This window comes from Myotis lucifugus, unplaced genomic scaffold (genome assembly GCF_000147115.1).
Source record: "Myotis lucifugus unplaced genomic scaffold, Myoluc2.0 scaffold_116, whole genome shotgun sequence".
Classification (NCBI taxonomy): Eukaryota; Metazoa; Chordata; class Mammalia; order Chiroptera; family Vespertilionidae; genus Myotis; species Myotis lucifugus.
Window position 1 is genome coordinate 2,198,251 of NW_005871164.1, and position 12,942 is coordinate 2,211,192.

General features: G+C 43.2%; 1 protein-coding gene across 1 annotated transcript in view; it reads right to left on the reverse strand.

The window, feature by feature from the left end:
* Positions 1-12,942, reverse strand: part of NCKAP5 (NCK associated protein 5) — an 859,015-nt gene that overhangs the window by 639,735 nt on the left and 206,338 nt on the right. The gene's annotated exons all lie outside the window — the stretch shown is intronic.

Consider the following 12,942-nt stretch of genomic DNA (forward strand, 5'->3'; position numbering starts at 1 on the left):
TATCCCATACTGACCTTTGCTTTCTCAGAACCCATAGTGTCCCCCATGTGCTTCTCACAGCATATTAAGACGCCCAGCATGGGATTCAGGTACTTACACTTGGCTTCTCCCATCTGAGTTGCAACATACAGTTTATCCCTTTGCTAGGTCAGTAGTAACCAAGTACCTCAAACTAAATGGCTAAAACAACAGACATTTACTTTCTCCCAGTTCCTGAGGCTGGAAGTCCAAAGGCGCAGGTCTCAGCAGGATTAGTCCCTTCTGAGGGCTGTGAGAGAGTCTGCTCCAGACCTCCCCTCAAGCTTCTGGCAGTTGGCTGGCATCTTGGCATTCTTGGCTGGTAGACACAGCCATCACTCAATCTCTGTCAGGGCGACCTCCTTGTGTGTCTGTCCAATTTCCCCTTTTCAGAAGGACACCACTCATATTTGATTGGGCTTGTGACTTCATTTTAAATGAATTAGCTGTGTAAAGACCCTTTCTCCACAACAGAATCACATTCTGAAGTACTGGGAGTTAGAACTTCAATTTAATCATAGAAATGCTATTAAATAATGTGAATTTTTAGGGGATACACATCTATCCACAACACACAGCAGTACCTTTACCATTATTATTATTCAGCTGAGTCTGTGGAGCAGCAATCATAATGGGAAAGAGTTAGACGGACTTAGATTGAAATTCAGTTCCGCCGTACATGCTCTGGGCTTCCCCTCTATGTCAGATGGAGAGAAATCCCTGCCATGTGAGAATGGTGTGAAGACAAAATGCAGAAAGCAACCTCTGTAAGGAAAAAATGGAAGAACCTTGCATATGAGAGATCACCAGTAACTCTTTACACCCGACCAGAATAATCCATGTCAGCTCACGCCACTCGTGTAATAAAACAAACACAACAGAACAAAATCAAACTTGTTTCCTTATTTCTTTCTTCCAAAAAAAGGAAAACTCTTAAAAATAATTCAATAAGTCTCTCAAATATCTTTGTTTACCTCTAAGACTCTAAACACTTTCTTCCTATCATTTTAAAAAAGGTTTCTTGTTTATAGCTGTTTACCCAATTCTATAGAAAATCTAAAACAATTTTTGTCTTTTTCATCTGATCATTTGACTGCAAACTCTTGAAATGGAAGAATAGTATATTCAATGATATCTGAAAATACTTTCCAAAGACAGGCTTTTTGATAACTACCTTCTCTACGTAATTCAATTGGAATTTAGTGCATCTGGAAAGGGTAGCTTTGTTCCCAGTCTGTTCTTTCTATCTAACTTTGATATCCCCTGTCTATCTACTTAGTGAGTATTTTGTTGCCTCTTCTATCCTGACTCTCAAAAATCTGCTTATAGAATAAATACTGATGCATTTTTAGAGGTTAAGTAATAAAGTGCTCTGGGGCTACTGAGTAATATCAGGGTTGTAGACTGCACAAGAGGACCCCCATATAATGCTGAAGAGTTGTGTATTTGTTACAATTCTCTAGCAGATGATTATAAGTTTTCATATAAATCTGCACATCGCAAAAAATTTAAATCTGTGTAAGAAAGGATGTTTTTCCTAATTTTCATGAAGGCAATGCATGGGCTAACATTGTCCTTGCTGCTGGTAATTCTTATATGTGACTCTCTTCAGAGATTCTCAGGCAAGGAGATATAAGCCAAAGGAAGTGAAATCTGTGCAATTTCTAACATCAGTTATCAGAGGGGTTGATTTGGGAGAATCTTCTGAAATATCCTAGATCAGAGTCAACCTCCCTCTCAGTGTCAGCTCATGGAGATAAATTTTAGTAATGAGGAGGGGCTCCTGGGTGGGTGGAGGTCCTGCCAGCACTTGGTGCTGCTCACCAGAGAAACGGAGGAGTTAAAGTACTAATACCTTTCTGGCAAATGTTCAACCCTTTGTTGCCTACACAAGAACAGAGACCTGGTCCCCAGGGAACTGACAACTTTGTCTTCTTTATTCACATCACAGTTGACTCTTCTGGACAAGAGACTCAAACTCATCAAGAAGAAACTCTCAATACTGGAAACACGAATGTATGGTAATCTTTGGTACTGATCTGGGGCACTTATGTATGATAAAGATCTTGACTTGGTGCAATTTATTACTCAAAAGAAGAGCATTTTATTGAATTTTCCAAATTCTCTCAATACCAAAATAGCAATGGAATCAGTAAGTCCAGTCAGTGGAATTACTCTTAACCATATTTTGAAAAATTTAATGAGCAACGGAAGTAGAAAATGTGGCCACTTTAAATACATGCATATTCTAGTCGGAGAGTATGAAAACTAGGAAGAATCACTTTTCAGGGGTGGCAAGATTGTCTGATGCATCAACGATGACGTCCTTAGAGAAGAATGTATGGGATGATTGGGAGCAGAGCCCAGCGGATGCAGGTGTGTGAAAAGCAGAATCGAGAGAAGGAGGCAACCCAAATATAACAACCCCTGCAGCAGGAGGGGGCAGGGCGCCTTGTGGTGGATGTGATTAAACAAGTCTTGTAAACCTGACTCAAAGTCAGCCCATCAAAAGCATCAGGAAGCAGAGTGTATGAGAATATGGGTGGAAGTTTATAACAAGCTGTTGGGCTGCAAAATGGCATACTGAATGGCGTTGAAAGTCACGTAAACTAGGATTCTGCTGCAGAGGCTAGTTCTCAGAGTACTGGAGAAAGAAGCAGCCAGGCAGAGATACAGAAACAGACACAGAAAATCAGAGAAACATCAACACAAAGCCCGCCTCCCAGCTCACTGGGGCGACGTGGGTCCCGGGTTCAGTGCCTGCCAGGTGAGCTTCCTTTTAGAGAGCACCTTGGAGCCATGCAACACAGCATCTTCACTCCATCTGAACTAGCCTCAGAGAGGTTCTTCTTACAATCCCAGGAACAAATATTCTTACAATCTTTGTAAGAAAAGCAACCACAATACCAACAGAGGAGTAGAAAAGCTAACCGGGCAGCAGGGGCAGCAGGGGAGGTGTCTGTGGGAAGAAGGAGGAAATCAGGCCATGGAGGGCCGGGTGTCCTACAGATCCCTGGTGTCCTGGTGTCTAGGGAGCAGGTGAAGAATGAGTCACTGACCTGAGCTTTAGAAAACCAGCCATCATTACAGAGCTGGGTGGAGGGCAGCTGTGGCAGAAAGGGAAGAGCTCTCCTGGGATTTGGTGCGTATGGATAGGCAAGATTTCCCTTTGGGAAATCCTACTTCAGGATTTTTTTTTCCAGCATTTTATATGATGTTTTTAATGCCCCCCCCACCTCCTATAATGTTTCCACTGAAGAGAAATCCCCATCAATAAGAACACTTTTTGCAGATTATTAAAAGGGACAGTGTGAAACCTTCAATAATATTTAGAAATACATGTAAGAGAACTAACTTGACTCATTCATCACATTTTCAAGTAATGGTATGGGCTCCATTTCTGCCAATGTGGCACAGTACAGATAGACTTTTGTGTATCAAAATTAATTTTAAAAGGGGGGATTTAGGGGTCTCAGCAGTTCTCCCAATTTAAATACGCTTAAGTAACTGTGAAAACTGGTCAGTTTACACATAAAGTCATGCCAATTTAAAACAGAAAAGTTCCATTGATATTGACCACACTTTTGGCTTCTATTAAATTGCTACATAAATATATAAAGCAGGTCTGTAATACTATATGTCTGCAAAAACATATTTTTGGCAAATAAAAGTCTTTCCATTTTTAATCTCAATCTTCCTTACCCAGCATTCTCAAATATTTTAAAATTACTTCAGGTTCCAAGTATCTCATCCACCCTCCACCCTCCACCCCACTTATTCATCCTTGCACTTATTCAGCTTTTTTCCTTCATAGATTCACACATAAAACAGTTTGGTATTAATGAAGATTGCAATTTTCAGTCTCTTAAAATCCAGCTTCTACTTGTCAGTGGAACAACATATGAAGTTCAATGTTATCAGGTAATGATTGTAGTTGGTTGAATTATGGTCCCCCTGAAAGATATGCCCATATCTTAATCCCTAGAACCTATGACTATGATCTATTCCGAAAAGGGGTCTTTGTGAGTTCATTTAAGCTAAGGATCTCCAGGTGAGAAGATCCTGTATTATCTGGTGGCCCTAAATCCAATGGCAAGTGTCTTTATAAGTGACACTTAGAAGAGGAGAAATAAAGAAAGAAGAGAAGGGTGGAAAAGACCACGTGAAGATGGAGGCAGAGATTGGAGTGACCCGGCCACAAGCCAACGAAGGCCTGGGAGCCAACAGAAGCTGGAAGAAGCAAGGAAGGATCTCCCTGGAGCCTTCCTAGAGAGCAGGGCCCTGCCTGATTTCAAATGTCTCGCCTCCAGAATTGGGAGAGAAAAATCTGTTGTTTTAAGCCATCACCTTTATGGGAATTTGTTACAGCATCCTAGGAAAGGAATACAATGATAAATGGTATCCATTTATTTTTATTTTATTTATTTTTTGCTTTTCAGTAAAGTTATGACTCATATAAAATGCTGATTTTTGGCCAATAGAATCTCTAACATGATTTAAAACAAGTAGATTGTAGTAAATCATTATTAATAAAATCAGAAGCCAAAGTAAAGCTAATGCTAAATGAAAAACGATCACAAAACAGTTTTACATGGTGGTAGTGTTTAAACAGTTTTCTACTTTATATTTTAATATTGCTAGTTACCACAATAATTGGATGAAATCTATAACCCATACAAGATCACAACACTAGTTCAATATTCAACAAGATATATTCTGTAAGGTAAGAACTGAATGAAGCCAATAAAAAGCATAACAAATAATGATGTCCATGCTTTGGTAACAGTTCAATCCCAAAAGACCTACTGAGTTGCTGGTATGTGTTAGGCATTGTGCTGGGCACAGAGAAATCATACCTTCTATCAAGGTGCATTTACTCTACTATGGGGATAGGTACGCAAAGGAATTGCCTAATTTCTAAACTAACTATAAGTTCAGAGTACAATGCCTGGCGATATCTTAATATTAGTGTATCACCTGGTGATTCTGACTCATAATTCATAATATATGTTGTAACTAAAAAATTAAACTCAAAATATCTAGTATAAACTTAATATGCATTGCTAAAACCTACAAAACATGTTCCCAGATTTAAAATCTGGCTAATGAAATTTGAGAAACCTTGGTAGAATGCTGCATATATATTTAAAATATATATATATATATATATGAAATTAGTTTTGGGTTGCTGGACAATTATCAAACCTATTACTTATTTTAGGTTTATGAATATATCCTTTGGCAATGCAATCAGCAGCTGTAGATAAAAAGCAGCCCTGTTCAAATTTAGAAGAGATTTAAATGTCCATGGAGAACAATTGGCTACATATGTTACATCATATTCTGCAGTTGTAAAAATAATGTGTCTGAATACAGGGATGGCCAGAAGAAGGTTTACAGTCGTGAGTATGTGAAACACAGTTTATTCCTGTATTATATATTCTTCCACACGAACAACTATAAAGCCACTTTTGCCCAACCCTGTATATTTTAATCACATGAAATAATTATGAAATAAGGTGAAGTGATAGAAGCAGGATACCTAGCTGCAGTATAATCTCAACTATGTAAAAATATGCATAATGGTTCTCTCTGGGAATTACATCACGCGTGTTCCTGGTAGTAGCAATGCTGGACAGATTATTACATAATATTATATAATCAATTGTTGAATGTCTACTCATCCTTTCCACAATAAGACTTTTTTAAATAAGGAAAATGATAGGGCTAATTTTAATTTATAGGGCCATGTTCTCCAGGGAACCTTAAAAAACTAGAATTTACAGATATATTCCCCAAATAATCTGTACCCCAAATAGGGCAAAAACCAAACAATAAAACCCAGCACTGCCCATCCTATCATGTTCACTAATTCACAATCTGTCACTATTAGAGTTGAATTCCTTTGCCCCCATGAAATGCAAATGTCCCAGAGGAACTGGGACCTGGAAGATCTGCAAGGTGACCGGCTTGGCATGCTGTGCCTCAGAACACTCCCTGCCTGGTTGGTGACACGTCCTACCTGTTGGCACACTGTGAATTAACACTGGAGTCTTGCGACAGGGTTGCCTAACCAAGGATAGGCATTCAGTGTGGGTGTGCAAACGGGTACTTAGCAGGATAAACTATGGTACACCAAAGGAATCCGGGATTTGAGCTGAGTGCAGGTTTAGGTCAGAAATAACTTCCAGACTCTTTACTGGAGGACACAGGCCAGAATGAGGAGAACTTCGAAGTGGAGACAGACAGGTCGATAGGCGAAGAGGCAACGTTTATTGGTAAGGCACCTCTGAGGTTGGGGAGGCTCACTGAGTGCTGAGGCATCAGCCAGGCCAAGACATGAGGTCTCAGTGAGCATTTCTCTCAATGAGGAGACAGGGCCGTTCCGAGGTCCCGGTTAGCAGTGCTTTGGGCGTACAGAACTATAGTTAATGGTGTGTTCCCTCCATCCTGGTTTTTATGTCAGGGTTCACATGGGCTCTTTTAAGAACTCCCTCCTTCCCTTTCACTCCATTAGCTTCCTGTAGCTCTCAGCTCCTCAGCCAGGCCAGGGGGGCCTCGCTCTTACCCACCTCCCCAAGCTTCTCCCTCCTGCAGCCTTGGGTGGACCAACTGTACACGTGAGGCCAATCTCAGTGATTTTCAAACCTGCCTTCCCTGCCTCTCAGGAGTCAGCTCAAGGAAGGAGACGCGCATCCTTTATGCCCTTCAGGGGTGCGTCCTGCCAGCTCCACTGCAGGCCCTGCACCTGCACCAGAAATACGTTGCACCTTAGTCTTTCAAGTTAATAATCTGTGAGCATGAGTTAGGATTCAGTCCCGAAGGTTACTTTTGATGGACAGACGGTGAAAGGAGCAGGGACCTGGGCTGTTAGGAGGCCCCGGGCCCTAAAGAAGGTCGACTGCACCTGGATGTCAAAGACGGGCACTGGGGGCGCTCAAGCCAGGTGAGGACACGGAAGGCAGACCCATCAAGAAAGGCCTCCTGGAATTCGACTCCAAGTGCCTGCCATCCGGAGGTGGGGCGAGATGAGACAAAAGCTGAGATGGGAAGTGGGGACTTGGGTTGGGATGCAGGGTTTGGTAACCGATGGAGAAAACTCATTTCCCTTTAGGCTGTAGAGATAGGGCAGTTGCAAGACGAGAGAGGTCACCCATAACGATGATGTAATTGCAATCTAAAATGTAAGACCAAGCACTTCGGTGGCACTACATCCTTATTTACACACCTGGTCACATTTCTCTAGGAATTTCCAGTGAATTTTAAGGAACAGAAAAATTCTTTTCGTTGTGGAAGTCACTGACCAGAATTTCAGCCCAATGTGACACACCACTGTCTGAATAACTTTGAAAAAAAAAGAAAGAAAGAAACCACAAAAATCAGGTGGTAATGTGATTTGTTGATTCTACTTCAGACATCTAAGAAGGTCCTAGGTCATTATTAATAAAGCGGGTCTGTAAAAATTCATTTCTAAAACAAATAATGTAAAACTAAATTCATTAAGATTAAGGCATTTGTTTTAGAAAGGAAATAATTAATGGATAATTAAAATGCCATGAGTCACCGATTATTAGTGACAATTGGTATTTCCACATTATTAAAAAAATACAGAGATTAATTAAGTTTACTTTAGTCAGCACCTCATAAGAGTAAGTAAATGGCCTTTTGCAGATACGTATGACCACATGGTGTGGTAAGTTATTTCTTGTATGTGTTCTGAAAGTATTTAGTCTAGCCACCAATGTTTTACTGAGTTTTTAAAAACCTGAATGTCTAGCATTTAACACAAGACTCTTGGTTCAAAATGACGGCATTTCACCTCCAGGTGAAATGGATTAGGTGTTCAGGAAAGCCCATGTACTGAGGTCATTGTAAGAACTCTTGGCTGACATTAGTCACAGTGGATGATGCAGACTGCTCTTGTCTTTGTGGTCCTGCCTGCTACCCTATTTGCAAAATGCTGCCCTGTACAAGGTCTCCTCTCTGGACACGTTCCCTCACATCCACCAGCTCCAAATCCCCCTTTGAGTAAAAGAGAACAAAGAAGGCCTGCATCATTTCGGTTCGCCCTTATGCCACCTTTCAAAGGGTACAGAAAACAAAACCGCGTAACTGACCTCAATCACCGGGGCTCCCACAGCTGCCTGCAGCCAGGCCAGGCAGGGTGTGTGACAAGGTGAGTGTCCCCAGTCAGGCCTGCGCCTGGGGACTGCCCTGTGATGCTCAGGGCCATGGCCTCTGGTGCTTGCTGTGCACCCAGGTGGCCTGCAGCTTGCTTTCTCCAGGGTCAGCTACCACAGCTTTACCTCAGCTGCCCTCACTTGCCCGCAAATATTCTGAAGTGAATGAATTGAGAGTTTGGCTTCCAGTTGTCAACATACTTAACTGAAACTAATACCCTTGAAATGTCTGGGTAACTTACAACTTCCCTTTTTCTGGACCCCTAGGGGCACAACCTAATGTACTGGGCGCCAGGACAGATATCACAAATTCCATCATTGTTATCACGTTAACTGTTCCTGCACCCACCTAAGTATGTGTCTATCATTTTACTTTTTATCCAATCCCATGGGTTTTCCCGCTTTACTTTCTCCCGCCTCTCTAGTGTATCACCAATGGATTTCATGTAACCCACCTACGTCCCTTCCTTTGATTGCAAATGTATAAAAACAGAAGTAACCCGCCATTCTCCAAAGTATTATCTCAATTGGTTGAGGTTCTGCTTCCCAGCAATTGTTGACAGTTTGGCTCAAATAAACGCACAAAAATTCTTTACAGGTTTGAATGTTTTTATGTTAACAACACACACAAGAAAGAATTGATGAGTCTTGCGGAGAGCTTCTGGAGAAAAGGTATGCAGACGTGGGTGAGTGGGGGAAGAGTCACTTTGGAAAAGTGGAATTCAGCATGAAGGGACTGGACCCTGAAGATGAGAAGGGCCACAGAATAAACACAGGAGGAAAGGAAGGGAGGTGGGAGGGCTTAAAACACAACCTCCTCATTTCCCAGTGTTGCTCCAAGTTGGGCTTGCCTCATTCCCTCTGGGTATGTTACAAATATGTTTAAAAAAATAAAACTCAATGAAAATGGAAAGAAGAAAGGGAGGGAGGGGAAAGAGAGAGGAAACTGAAAAACTGTTAGGAAAGAGAATTTAATGAAAACAAGTTTAATGATTAATTAAGTTAATAAAAGATCAAAGTCAGGAATCCATTTGTGGTAGGAATGCAGATATGGCTTTCTATTGAGTAAACTCAATTCACTCAGGGACCTGGGCAGACACTGACTGCATTGCCTCATTCCGGAGACACCGACCCAGACCAGTTCAACTCCTTAACCTCAAGCAAAGAAGCAAAGTCCACATCCCGCTGCACCTGGCCCTGCCTTGCAGGGCCTTTGCATTGTTCTTCTCACACCCAAACTCCTCTCCATGGCGGGTGGGGTAGGCTTCGGGCCTTGGCACTGTTTGTATGAATCCAACCTTTCTCACAAGTCCTGAGCTTCTCAGGTCCAACATGAAGAGGACTTAGGGAACATTCCTCAGATGGGAAACAGCATTTCTGTGCCAGGAGTTCCTACTTGACTCTAGCCATGCCTGTTTTGCCCAAGAGGTGACCTTCCACAGAAGGGTCTGAGAGCACAGGAGGCTGAGCTCAGCGACAAGGAATGCTTATCTGCCAGGTACTGAAGATGAAATGAGGGCTCCAGGCATTTCGCCTTCACATGCAAGGAAGGAGATTCTATTGTTCAGGTGTTGATCAGTGTTGATTTTCAAGTTTTCTTAGAAAACAAGTGTTTGCTCTCAGGATAAGTGTTGTTTTCCTTTAGGCTTGTCTGCGCTCCAGGAAAACAGAAAACAAAGGGATCCTAGTCCCTCCCCACGGCTTCTTTTAAACCCTTGAGTGGTTTCCAGTCCAAACCAGATTTGCCCAGACTTCCATTTAAGAATAATCCATTTACCATAGCATTCAAAACAACTTAGCAAGCCTGGGAAGGAAGCTGCCATGGGGTAGGGCTGGGCTAGGAGGGATGGGGGGTAGGGGTGAGGGAAGGCGATGAACCACATTTCCTGTGTCCCTTCACCGTGCAGTGAGGTGATCGGGCCCTCCACTGCACAAGCTGAGGCCGTGTTTAGAAGAGTCCAATGTCATGAATGAGCATCCCTCAAGCTCCCGAGCCGGCTGTCTTGAAATCTGAGTCTCGCTGTGACTCCTAAGCAAAGACAGAAATCAGTGCCATCCCTGATGGTGCAGGGCACAAAACCCATTGCAACTAACATGTCCTAAACTTCAAATCGTATAGCAATGGAGAAAAAGTCTGGGGTTGGACTGTAAATAAAAACAAACCTGTGCACATACACAAGTGAGACTGATTTTACAGTTCACATTTGAGAAGGGGAAGTATTCAGGGCTCAAGATCAGCCAGCATTAGACCCTGGGAACAGTTTCATAACCCTTAGGCGCCCTAATGGGAGGGGACCCCGGCCAAAGGTAACCCGTAGACACATCAGACCTCTCTTTGGGGTCACAGACTTCCTGAGCTCGTCTACAGGACCCATTTCATCAGTGAAAAATCCGAGGAAACTGAAAGCTTAAGCGGTTTGCCTAGAGCTGTGCAGCCCATTGAATAACAAGGCCCAGGTCTGGCCTTCTAGTATATTTTCTATTTTCTCCCCACTGCTGAGTGGAGGTGTGTCTCTCATTCTCTCCTCATTCCTGCTGGTGGGGATGCATAAAGCACCTCCCACCTCCACGGACTGGGATTTGCCGTGGAACTGACTTTAACCACTGAAACCTGAAGAGGCCACACGTGACAGTTCCAAGCAGAGCCTCTCTGTCTGCCCCTCTTGTGCTTCTGAGCCAACACTGAGAACAACGTGCCCTTGAAGAGCAGGTATGGCTGCTACTTGAGTCTGGACTCTGGGGTGGAGAGCAGACCCAACCCCACCCTGCAGCCTGGGGTCAAGCCACAGCCGACCCAGAGAGCCAGACTGAGCAATACATGCTGGCACTGCAGCCACTGCATTTTTTTCTGGGCTGCTACCACAGTAGAAGGTAATATATGGAATCTCTCTGGGAAGCAAATTCTCCATAGCACTGTGCACCGTCCTCGGCCAATTTGGCCACACAAAACACGGAGGTTTCTTTTGGTAGGTAATGACATACACCGAAGCAGTGTGACCTTGCTTCTGACTTATAGGAGCAAACCTCAGGTCAGATATTCCTACCCACATGTGAACATTCGTTCAATAAACACGCATTAGCAAGCAGGCATGGAAACCGTCCCAGAACCTGCTGTGCAAGCTCCAGGAAGCCCCCCTCCCTGCCCTCGCGGTGCTCCCTCACCTGTCACAGAAGGTTCCTAGAGGCAGACGCACACCCCCCAAGGAGGATGCTGCCCTTTCAGCAGGCACCAGGCAGCTGGACCTGCGACAAGGCATGGGCAGAAGACTGCAGAGCCACCCCTGGGGGAGCAAGCTACAGGCCTTGCCTCAGTGGTGAATTCTCCACATCTATATGCAATTAACCCATCCGCACCAAATAGCTAATTCCCTGAACATCACCGACGAGACCATTTCTAACACTCATTAAGCTAATCAGCAATGCACTAATTTCACAAATAAAAAACAATCTCTGACATTCACAGAACCTCAGGTATTAACGGGCACATAGCTGGCTGAAATCTTGTAGCAGCTGCCCCGGAGGGTGACTGCCCACTCCTGAGGTGGAAACTTAAGCCAGCCAGCCCATGCTTAAAATTGCACTGACCTAAAGTATTTTGAAATACTACAGATATCATAATATGGAGCTTACTCTCCCTGTTCCACCCCTGAAATATCCAGCCTTCCTTACCCAGGGTTAGGGCCTTCCCTGCCTCCGCACTTTGACTGTGGAAAACAGCTTAGGGATTGACACCTCAAGCTACAACAATAGCAATAATCATGAAAGAAAAAGAAGATATAGTAGAAGGCGGTTTTGATGGCCCAAGCCAGACAGCGAGGGTTCATGGCCACAAGTCAAGCACAGGAAATGCTCTGTATTCCCCCTGCTGGGCAGCCAGCCCAGGTCTGGGTATCTCCTCACACCTGTGATGTCCTCCCTAACCTGCTGCCGCAAACACAACACCTGCGTCCCAATGACTACACAGGCTCAGACACATTTCCTACCCCATCGGTCTTTAGGAATTGTTCATTTTCTGACACTGGTTATCACCCCAGCCAGGCAGTGAACTAGACACCAAAGATGCAACTTTAGACAAGACACGGACCTTGTCGTAGAGAAGCTTACAGCGCTGGGCAGGGTTCTCTGTCTGGGGCCCTGGCCTGGAGCCATGGAGGGAGAGGTCTGTGAAAGCCCTGGAAAGCAAGGCCCCGTGTGCATATGTGTAAGTGTGTGTGTGTGGGGGGGGGGGGGGTGTACTGTTCTAGAAAAATTCTATATTTTTCATCAGATTCATAAAGAAGTCCATGACTCCAAAAGGGTAAAAAAAAATGCATGTCTGTGAGAAAACCTATAATAAATCCATTTACTGAAACTTTGCTATGGAAGATCAAAGTGTAGAACAGATAAAAATAGACTTTTATCAAAATGATCAAAAAACCTTTAGACACAAAAACTAAAATAAGGTAAGAGCTTATTTAATAAATGTCCTAGATTTTCAGTCCCTAAATAATTTAGTTCCTAAACAACAGGACTCATGACTAATAAAAATGGTACTAGAGATGTTATAATAAAGGAAGCTCCTTTTGTTTTCCATGATAAAAGTCAATCACGGGTCCAGGAAAGCAAGGATCAAGGTTGCTTTGATGTGTGACAATGTCCATGAAGCAATAGTAACGACTCCCATGCCTCATTTTCATCTTCATTTGCCTCTTCGTGTCAAGTATAAAGTAGAAGAGGCAGAATATATAGCCATGATATTATATTT